Below are 11,529 nucleotides of genomic sequence, written 5' to 3' on the forward strand. Positions count from 1 at the left end.
TCAGCAGTAAAGATATCATTCCTGGGCTTTTCTTTGTTGGGCAATTGCTGGTTACTGCTTCAATCTCTTTGCTTGTTATTGGTCTGTTCAGGTTTTTCTATTTCTTCCTGGTTTAGTCTTGGTAGTTTTTATGTGTCTAGAAATTTATCCATTTCTTCCAGATCTTCTTCTGAAAGAGGGATGTATCCTGGTCATCTCTAGTCTGTCTGCTTCCTGGAAGTCTCTCCCCTCCATTGTCCTAATTGTTGTCCTGATGGGAGAAGGCTGCATGCACACATCATCTATATACAGTCTCGTGGTTTCCATGGGGGATTGGGTCCGGGACCCCTGCAGGTCCACATTTTCATTTCCATTGGACAGTGCTGGCCTAGAGCCTGAGCCAAATCAGGGAGACCTAATGCCTATCAGGCCAGGAGCCAGGTGCCAGCCTGCCCAGAAACAGTAAGATTCTCCTCATTATAATCTTGTTGTGGCTGAAATGGTGGGGGTGTACAGATTCTTTGAATGCAGATTTGTTCACATAGTTTTCATTGTTTTTATTTTCTATGCTGACAAAATTTGATGATGTTTGAATCATTACAGAATGAATAGAATTATGGCTTATGTTTCTTGTTATGTATATTTGGCAGTTGTATTATGACATTAGATTGAGACACATGGTTGGGTATGGAGGAGGGGAGCAAGGTGGGAAAGGCCCAGGTTCCTGGAAGCTGGGCCAAGTCGTCCTTTTCTATTTCTTCTTTTTTTCCCCCTTCCTTTGGTTTAACGATTGCAAAATTATTGGTGGCAGGGCAGATCTGACTATATTTTTTAGAAGGAGACGTTCATATTACTTTAGAATTTTAGGGATTGAAGACCAGAGAGGATGGCACTAGGAAACATGGAAGAGGCCAACAAAAATTTTGCCTGGCAAATTAAATCTCTGCACGTCCCCTGACTTCTGAAAACTGTTTACAGACAGAACTGGATTCTGAAAATGGGGCATCTTTTTATAACTGAAAATATTTTGGGATTTCAAACTTTAGATCTAGAACTTAACCTTGCTTCGATCTGCCATTCCCTCCCTCTACCCTCCCCCCACAACCTAACTTTTTCTGAAGTTTCTGGAAAGTAAAGAAACATCAGTGAAAACAAAGAAAATGGACACGTAAGACCTTCTAGAAGTCAAAGGCTTGGTCAGTGTAAAATAACCTGATCTTTACCAAGCTCCATTTAAAATTTGTATGCCATCCATGTCAAACTGAAGAATCAATTCTCAGCTGCAGGGTCCACCATCTGTTCATTCCCAGTTTTTCTTCCTGATCTCACCCCCCACTGCCTGGGATGCCACATTGCCCTCCGCAAATGTCTTTTTACCAGATTCTGAGATATGATAAGCAAGTTCTCAGGCCAGTGAAAAGGAGTTGCTGCCACATCCCTAATTAACTGGCAGTTGGGTGCTTATTTCATCTAGTCCTGCAATGCCCCCTTGCCCCTGTCTCCCACTTGGCATTACTGTCATTATTTGGAGGACTATTGCACTACTGCATAACACATGGCTTTTCAGTAAGAGGAGAGTTGATGGCATCAGCTGGCAGAATGAGGCAAGGAAGTGAGGCACAGGGCTTTGTGCCAGATGCCATTTTGGGAAAAGGAGAACATTTCACTTCTTTGAAGCCTCGAGATCTCAAGCCCAAAGGAGACTGAGTGTATGGGAGGAGTCGTAGGCGCTGACCAGGATGTTTGAGTGAGTGGGAAGGTGTTGCTGGCTGCACTCCCTTCCTCAGAGGGAATACTGGCTTGCTTGTCTAAAGAGGGGTCTGAGGCAATGGCATCTGGTTTCGAGCTACCAAATGAAGCTGGAGATTTGCCAGAAGCTTGCCATTCACTGGCCACTGGTCCTTGTCCTAGACCAACAGGAAGCTGGAGATGTAATGCAGCTTGCTAGATGGAGGTGTCAGGACAAATAAGAACAAAAATTGTCAGAAGTCTCAGACTCGGCTCACCAGATGACATTGCCAAGTGTCAAGTATTAAACTATTATTTCCTTTTCCTTGTTTACCATCTAATCATAGTCATGTTACTCACCATTTTGTTTGTACTATTTTGAGATTCATCCACAAGGCAGTGCAGTGTATCATGGCAAATCAGAGCGGGTGAGGGGAGGGACAAACTCTGGATCTTAGCCTAGTGTGTCTGATGGTGGTGGGGTATAGTCATTGAGACAGAAGAGGCACAGGACTCAAGGGCCTTGCAATCATCAGTCCTGGTTTTGGGCATGAGGTGGTAGAATGCCCCAACAGGTACAGCAGTGACAGGGAATAGAGGCAGATGCTTCCAGTCATGTATTGCTGCATAACAAACCATCCCAAGTTAATGGTGTGAAACAATAGTTATTTATTATGCTCATAAATTCTGTGTCAGAAATTTGGAAAGGGCACGTGGGGATAGCTTGCCTCTGCTCCACATTGTCTGGGGCCTCAGCTGGGAAGACTTGAAAGCTGAGGATGACTTGACAACTAGGGCTGGGATAATGTGAAGACTTGTTCATTCACACTACTTGTTGTTGGACCTCTGTCAGGACTGTTGGCCTGAATACTTACATAAAGTGCTGATAGCAAGACATACAGTCTCGAGTATTCAGAATACCTCATGAGTATGTGACCTTTCTATGTGGCAGCTTGGACTTCCTCATAGCATGGTGGCTGGGATCCAAGTGCAAGAATCCCAAGAGAAGCAAGTGGGAGCTGCATGTCTCTTTCTGACCTAGCCTCAGAAGTTACATAGCATTACTTCTGCTATACTCTGTTGGTTGTAGAAGTCTCAAACCCCTGGCCAGAATCAAGTGGAGGGGATATAGACACCACTTTTCAGTGAGTGAAGTGTTAAGGAAATTTGGGGCCATGTTTGAAAACACAATCTATCCTCTAACCACATACAAAATACATTCAGTCTTCCAAAGATCCTACAAAATCTTCTCCCTTTATGTAATCAGGTTTAGACTTGAGGTCAGGGTGCAAAAGAGGCTCCCAAAGTTTGTTTCCTTAAATCCATCTCCTTGAGTATCATCCTCCTCCATCTAAAGACCTGTGAACTAAAGATATTGATTATCTGTCCCACAATGGGGAGACAGGCATAGAATAACTGCCATAGACACTCCCATTCAAAGAGTGGCAAAAAAGGAGGCACACAGCAGCCACTGGTCCATAGCAGTTCTGAAATCCAGCAAGGAACAAGCAGCTAATTTCTTTATTAGTGCTACTATATGAAGATGATCTTTCATGGCTCCTGACTCTTGCCTTTGGGCTTTCAGTTTTATCCTCTGAGTTATCCTTCCTTGTCCTCAATAAATGGACTCACACATAATGCCAGGAGGTTTGGAAAGGGAGGCAGCCAATACTTGGGCCACCTGTCCATAGGGGGCACAGCTCTGGCCCCTGGGTTTGGTTCTGGAGCAGGGATCTGGCAGTTTCTGGGCATAGAGAATAGTGATAGTGAGACATACAGCCCCAGACCATGCAGGAGGGACTAAACAGACATTAGTGTCTCATGCTCCTCACACAAAGTGGGGGCCTGGGCCTAAGTGTTCATTAGCTCAGGGAGAGAGGGTAAAAAACCCAGATAGATAAAGGAATTTTCTTATAAGGAAAGAACTGAAGCTATTTCACTCCACCAAATTAACAAAAACTTTATGCTTAGTTTTTTTTCCAAGCCTAATTAACTTCCTAGAAGTAAATCAGGGCCCTTTGAGAGCTGAATTCTTCCCATAAGCATTAATTTAATGTATTAACTTGCTGTCCCCAGGTGACATCATAAAGGAGTTTTAAACTGAGGTAGTTTCTCTTCAGAGCTACTAGACTATTTAATTATTTCCTTACAGTTTATACTTGTATTTCACCTACCGCCAAGTAGGATTGAGTCAGTATACATTTAAAAAAAAGGGTAATTATCAAAAGAAAAATAAAGAATCAAAACCAATATAAGTAAATATGCTAAAAATTAGAGTTAATTTAGTAACAGTGATTGAATATTAAATTTGCTCTGTGCTTCATTCCAGAATGTGCTTTCACGCAGCTGTGTCTATGTTTGAAAGGTCTTTGAAAATGTACAACAGTCTAAGTATTTGCTTCTGGAAATATTTACTTATAGCTCCTTTAAAGATTTTCCATCTCTTACTGCATTTAGGTTAATATTTAGAAGATTTATTTAGAACAGAATGTTTGAAGTCAGAGGGGTCTGGAGTGTTCCTCAATTCCAGCTCTTTCTCTCTGCAGATGAAGATTGAAGGGTCCAAAGAAATTCAGGAGCTTGCCTAAAGGTCAGACTGGCTGAGCAGAGCTGAGGTGACTGTCAGCCCAATGTTCTTCCCACCGTGAAGGAGCAAGTCTTAGATGTGATGGTGAATCTTGTGGCCACGGAGAGATCATATGCCCTTCCTTCTTTATGTTATACTGTGAAACCTCCAACACAGTTTAATCATTTTTTTTCCTGCTGTTTTTTGGCCATACTTGTACTTTTTAGCCTTGTCCCCCATAACAAGGTAAATTTTGAATTTGTGAGTCATTGACTGTGAGGATTAGAAAGAATTTAGGAGATCTTCTAATTATAACATCCCCATTATACAGTTGAGGAAAGTATAGACCAAAAAATGAAAAAGAATTCGATTAAGTAGGAATACCTTAATATAAGGGGAAAAATCCTTCTAATTACTAAAAAATTAATTTTTCCACCTTTATTGAGGTATAATTGACAAATAAAATTGTGCATATTTAATGTGTACCACATGATTTGATGTACATAAATAGTGAAATGACCGTTACAATCAAGTTAATTAACACATTCGTCACCTATTCACATAATTCCCATTTTTTTTTGGTGGTGAGAACATTTAAGATCTACTTTCTTAGCAAATTTCAAGTATCCAATACAGTATTATTAACCGTAATCAACATGCTGTCCATTAGGTCCACAGATCTTATTCATCTTATCACTGAAGGTTTATACAATTTGACCAACATCTCCTCATTTCCCCCACTCCTCAGCTCCTGACAACGACCATTCTACTCCTTGCTTCTATTAGTCTGACTTTTTTATTTTTATTTTTATTATTATTATTTTTTTTCCTTTTTGTCTTTTTTTACTGACCGGTAATGGGATCGCAACCCTCGGTGTTGCGCCTGAACCGCGCTCAGCCAGTGAGTGGGAACTGGCCTCCACATGGGATCCGAACCCTCGGTGGGAGCGCCGCCGTGCTCCCAAGCAGCGCACTCTCCAGTGCGCCACCGGGCCGGCCCAGTCTGACTTTTTTAGATTCCATATAAGTGCGATTATACAGTATTTCTCTTTCTCTGTCTGACTTATTTCATTTAGCATAATGCCCTTGAGCTTCACCCATGTTATCACAAATGGCAGGATTTCCTTCTTTTTAATGGCTGAGTGATATTCCATTGTGTACATAACTGTAAATATTACATTTTCTGTGTCCATTCATCTATGATGGATGCTTGGGTTGTTTCCATGCCTTGCCTATTGTGAACAACGTTGCAATGAACATTGGGGTGCAGATATTTGTTCGAGATACTGATTTCATTTCTTCTGGATATTTACCAGAAGTGGGATTGGTGGATCACATGGTAGTTCTATTTTTGATTTTTTGAGGAACCTCCATACCATTTCTATAATGGCTGTACCAATTATCATTTCCACCAACACTGCACAAGGGTTCCCTTTCCTGCGTCCTTACTAACATTTATTATTTCTTCTCTTTTTGATAATAGCCATCTCAACAGTTATGAGATAAGAGATATTAACCTCTTATCAGATATATGGTTTGAGTATATTTTCTCCCATTCTGTAGGTTGCCTTTTAATTTTGTTGATGGTTTCCTTTGCTGTGCTAATTCCCATTATGAAATAGTTCTGTGGAATCTAGAAATATTAGGAGGATTCAATTTCCAAAGTCCTTTTATTGACCATATTTTTAATGATTGCCACAATTTTTCTGAGAGCTCTGCAAGATGTTTTGTGCTTAATCCCCTCCTGTTTTGTAGCTCTGATGAAAATCTTTGAGAGCTCGGCTTTGGAACTCAGGCTGAGTTGTTTGTTTGGCGTATATACCTTTTAAATAAAATACATATTAAGTTTGCTTATGTTTTTACTCCAAGAACAACATCACATATGTGACATCATGATGGTAGAGTGTTAGGAATATAAGCACAGGTCATTTCAACTCCTTTCTTGTGGCAGATGCTGTTCTGGGCCTCATGGGGTATATAAAATCACAACAAATATGAACAGGATTCTCAAGGCTAGTGCAGGCCTGACTATTCTTCTCAGAGTAATGCTGTGTGTATTAGTCAGAGTTCTCCAGAGAAACAGAACCAATAGGACACACACACACACACACACGCACACACACACACACACACACACACACTCTGTTGACTCTTGAACAACACAGTTTTGAACTGCATGGGTCCAATTGTACGTGCATTTTTTTCAATAAATAAAGGTACAGTACTGTAAATGTATTTTCTCTTATGATTTCCTTAATAACATTTTCTTTTCTCTTGCTTACTTTATTGTAAGAATACAGTATATAACACATACAACATACAAAATACGTGTTAATGAACTGTTTATGCTATTGATAAGGCTTGTAGTCAATAGTAGGCTATTATATTTGTAGTTAATTTTGTGGGGAGTCTAAAGTTATATGTGTATTTTTGACTACACAGGGTCAGTACTCCTAACCTTCACTTTGTTCAAGGGTCAATTGTACATTTGGGTCAACTGAAATACACACACACACATACACACACACATATACACACATACACATACATATACATAAACATATGGAAAGAGATTTATTATGAGGAATTGGCTCATATAATTAAGGAGTCTGAGAAATCCCAGGATCTGTAGTTAGCAAGCTGGAGACCCTAGGGAGCTGATGGTGTATTTCCAGTCCAAAAGCCAACAGACTCAAGACCCAAGAAGAGCTGATGTTTCACTTTGAGTCTGGAGGCCAGAAAAGACTGATGTCCCAGCTCAAAGCAGTGAGGCAGGAAGAGTTTCCTCTTACTAAGTATTTTTGTTCTATTTGGGTCTTAAATTGATTGAATGAGGCCTACGTACATTGGTGTGGCAAACTGCTTTACTCATCATCCTGATTCAAGTGTTAATCTCACCCATAAAAACCATCCTAAACACACTCAAAATAATGTTTAACCAAATATCTGGGCACCCTGTGGTCCAGTCAAGTTGAAAGAAAAAAATAACCATTCACATTGTAGTTACCACTGAGGGTTTCCAAGATGACTTTGGGGACATATGGACAAACTTACTAGCTATGTGACCTTGGGCAAGATATTTAACTTTATCATTCCTCAGTTTCCTCATTTGTAAAGTAAGATGGTAACAGTTCCTCCCTCATTGAATTGTTTTGAGGATTAAATGAATCCATTTTTTAAGTGTTTAGAAGCATGCATGGCAAGTTGTGGGTGCAACACGTGTTAAGAACAATTTAAACAGATTTTAGTAGTTATGTGTTAACTTTAATGTGCAGTAGAAAGAAATAAAACTGGCATGATTTCAAGGATATTTTTGCTTAGAATGAAGCTAAGTAAAAAATAGTGGGTTGATTTCAAGACAAACATTAAGCAAATACTAGTGTAGGAGATATGAAGAAATGTAAAAAACTGTGATAGTGGAAAGTGAGTGATTAGGTTTGGGAAATACTGTGGATGACAAAAAATAAGAATATTTCAGGTGACAATCAACCCAGATTTCTGAGGCATTTCCTGGGAGTGGGGGATGTAGGACATTCAGTGCTAAACCTGGGATAGTCCCCAGAAAACCAGGATGGCTGGACACCTTATGTATAACTACAGTCTCATACTTATCCCACAAACATTTTTTGGGCACCTACATTGTTCCAGGTGGTGAAGGTTTCCAAAGGGCCCCTGACTCTAAAGAGCTCTAAGTATAGCAGACCTGGTCTAGATCCTGCGACCAATATGCCTGTGATTTTTAAGCAAGGCTCTTCAGCTTCTCTCAATCTGTGTTTCTTAGTCTGAAAAAGAAATTGTTGAAATAAGTGATCCCTAAATCCTTTCCCAGTGCCGGAAGGTATATGAAACACACAGTACATCTGTTATTGCTAAAATCTCAGCTCCCACCTGATATCCAAGGTGAGAAAAGAACAGTGAGCAAAGTTTGCATTGTGATTCTCAGCTCCCAATTCCAGCCTGAGGCATGGGAATAAAAGAATGGAATGAAGTCTCTCCCCTCTCCCAGGCTCCCAACCAACCAGAGCCCTGACACAAAATGACCTTTCCAAACTTAGAATTCTTTGGAAAACCCTGAGTAATGTATGTGATCTGGGCAATCGGTAGAAGAGAGACTTTCCAACAGGCCCCAACATGCAAGATTTTCGTGAGAAGCACCTGTAGAATTTATTAGGGTGAGAGTAGATGTTTATGAAGTCAGGAAATACAGGTTGCTGTAATTGTGGTTGTGTTTGGAAGTTGAAAAGGAATCTCTGGTGCTAGGACCAGGATAAATAATTTACTTAGTTGATTAAGAGGCTGTTGTCTGGAGCCTTGTTAGTCTTTATTAAATGACCTTTCAGAATTGAAAATATTCCAGGTTTCAGGCAAGTTATGTTACATAAGAGTGTAACTCACTGACCATCTGTTTCTGTCTGATTAAAATCATCTTACTGTTATGGCTTGGAAAAGCTATCTCACACAAATCTTCATTTATACATATGTTTTCCAAAGTCAGTTTCATGAAACAAATATCTTTTGAGTGCCAGTTATGAGCTCAGTTCTGTGAAGTCATGAAGAGGAGTGAGAATCTCAGTTGCTAGGAGCCTTGGCTAAAGGAAGCAAGGCAGGAGTCCAATCATCTGTATTATATTGATGTTGTCATTTGTGGAGAACCTGATGATTTTTTACTGGAACCGAGGTTTGCTTTACGTGAAATATGGTGGACAGGAATGAGGATTTGAGTACTAGCAAGTTAAAAAGAGTTTCTTGACACTGAGATCTTAGTTCTCAGGAGTCCTGTCTTTTTTCATAAGAAACCTCTTCTAAAACATGTAATGCCCAGATTCCCTCCAGGCAACATTCTCTCTAATTATAGCTCTCCTGAGTCACTGGAGGTTTTTAGAACCAGCATGTTGAGAGATAGATAGACTATAAAAACAAGCTTATTTCACTGGGGGTATAGCTCAGGGGTAGAGCATTTGACTGCAGATCAAGAGGTCCCTGGTTCAAATCCAGGTGCCCCCTGTGTTTTCTTGTTTTTGCTTTACAAAAATATAAATTGACTTTGACTTTATTATCTTTTGTGGCTCATGGCTGATTGAATAATAGCTAATGTTTTTTGTATTCTTAGTAGATGCCAGGCACCAGTCTGAGCTCTTTACATTCATTATCTCTTCCTTTTCTCACCACAATTTACAAGATACATAATGTCAGTATTTCCAATTTACATGAAGAGACTGAGACAAGGAGACCCTCAGTAATTTGCTCAAGGTCAAAAGCTATAGAGGGAAGGTTCAGGATCTGAACTCAGAGTACGCACTCTCAATGACTTCAGTATTCTAACCATATTGTTCTCCTAATGTGAAAAGCTCTGTGACAAAATCCTACTTAGTAATGCCCCCAAAATTCCAGGATTAGTCACTGAGTTTTAGAACCTTCTGGCTTCAAGGAAAACCCAGCAACTTAGTGACTATGTCCACACTTTGCAGTGCCCTAGGAAAAATCAAAGAATAGAGTCTTTTCCCCCGGAACATTGCTGGGGGTGAACATGAACTGGCCTGAAGGTTAGGGAACTGCACTCTTTTCACTCTCTAAAGCTTCAGGAATTTCTATTACCTTCCATCCCCCATTTATTTACTATAGCCAAGCACCTCACATTGGATACCTTCATTCAGGACCCAGGGCCAGAGGTTGGGCCCTAGTCTGGGTCTAACTCCCACCCACAGCACAGGCAATGCTGTGTCTTTAGATCAGTTTGAACAACATACATAGTGCACCTACTATGCACCAGAACTGTGCAAGTGTGAACCCAGAGGTGAATAAGTCACAGCTCCTGCCCTTGGTCTCCTCTCATTCAGGATGTAGACATGTAAAATAAGAAAACAGAGTGATATGAGCTGTGCTGAGGTGTAGTAATGCAGAAAGGCAGTGTTTAATTCTGTCTAGAGGAGGAGAGGTTAAGGGAGGCTTTGGAGAGGAATTGATGGCCAATCAGGGTTTCAAACATGAGTATCTCAGGATGGGGGATGGAATGGAGGTGGGGGAGGTGGAGAGGGAAAGTTGCAGTTCCAGACCGAGGAAACAGCATGGCAGAGTCTGGAGCCAGGTGGATGCCATCAGAGGTAGCTGGAGCACAAACATGATATGGCAAGTGTCAGAAGATGAAGTTGAAACTGAAGAGGCTGGTAGAGATCAAACGTGAAGAACTTTGCATGTCGTGCTAAAAGACTTGGAGTTTATCATGAAGGCATTTAAAGGGGAGTGATCTAGATGGACTTAGTTTTCAAACAGGCTGCTCTGGGAGCAGTGGGGTATGGATGTGGGGGTGGGGGCTGGGATGCTATGCATTTAGGAGGTGGTAGCACTGACAGTGCAGTGGGGGATGGACTTAACCAGCATCAAAGGCAAAATCAACGGCACCCAGTGATTAACTGGAACTGGAGAAGAGAGGGTGGGAGGAGTCTAGAGTAGTCTTAAGTGTTTTGGCCTAGATAACTGAGTACATGGGGGTGGCGTCACTATAACCGAGTACATGGGGGTGGCGTCACCAACCAAGATAGGGAGGAAGCTGACCAGATGGCTTAGTAGGCAGTCTCTGCACTCAGCTCTGAGCGTACACTGGAATCCCGACCCCATCACCTGCTAGCTGAGTGACCTTGGCTAGATATTCTAACTACTCTGTGCCTCAGTGTCCAATCTGCAATATCAGTATACTAAGAATGGCAACAACAATAATACCTATTTTATGGAATTTTTGTAAATTACATGGGAGGTTTTGGGGAGAACTTTTAGTATCATGCCTGGCACGTTGTAAGTGTCCCAAATATTCTCATCATAACAAAGCAAAATAGGTGGAGATGCAGGTTTGAGTAAGAAAATGACAAGTTTAGTTTTGGAGATACTGGGTTTGAAATCTGAGGTTCCTGTCTAGCATCAGTGAGCAGAGGTTGGGAGAGGTGCCCTCAGAGAGCTGGTGAGCTAAGCTCCAGCTGCTGTTCGCTCTCTGGGCCCACAGCTGCTGACAGGCCTCATCAGGGAGGATTTGTTGCAATGACAGAGATCTCCTTGACCTTTTTGCTCAATCTTAGAGATACACAAGGTTAAGAGTTCTTAGAGTGGGGCCAGCCCCATGGCTCACTCGGGAGTGTGCGGCGCTGGGAGCGCCGAGGCCACAGGTTCGGATCCTATATAGGGATGGCCGGTGCGCTCACTGGTTGAGCATGGTGTGGGTGACACCAAGCCAAGGGTTACGATCCCCTTACCGGTCACAAAAACAA

The 11,529-nt window shown here is 41.4% G+C and overlaps 1 non-coding gene across 1 annotated transcript; it reads left to right on the plus strand.

The window, feature by feature from the left end:
- Nucleotides 1–9,205: 9,205 nt before the first annotated feature.
- TRNAC-GCA lies at nucleotides 9,206–9,277 on the plus strand. The gene has a single exon. It is a non-coding gene; the product is annotated as a tRNA-Cys (tRNA).
- The last annotated feature ends 2,252 nt before the right edge of the window (nucleotides 9,278–11,529 follow it).

This window comes from Galeopterus variegatus, unplaced genomic scaffold (assembly GCF_000696425.1).
Source record: "Galeopterus variegatus unplaced genomic scaffold, G_variegatus-3.0.2 Scaffold8982, whole genome shotgun sequence".
Taxonomy (NCBI): Eukaryota; Metazoa; Chordata; class Mammalia; order Dermoptera; family Cynocephalidae; genus Galeopterus; species Galeopterus variegatus.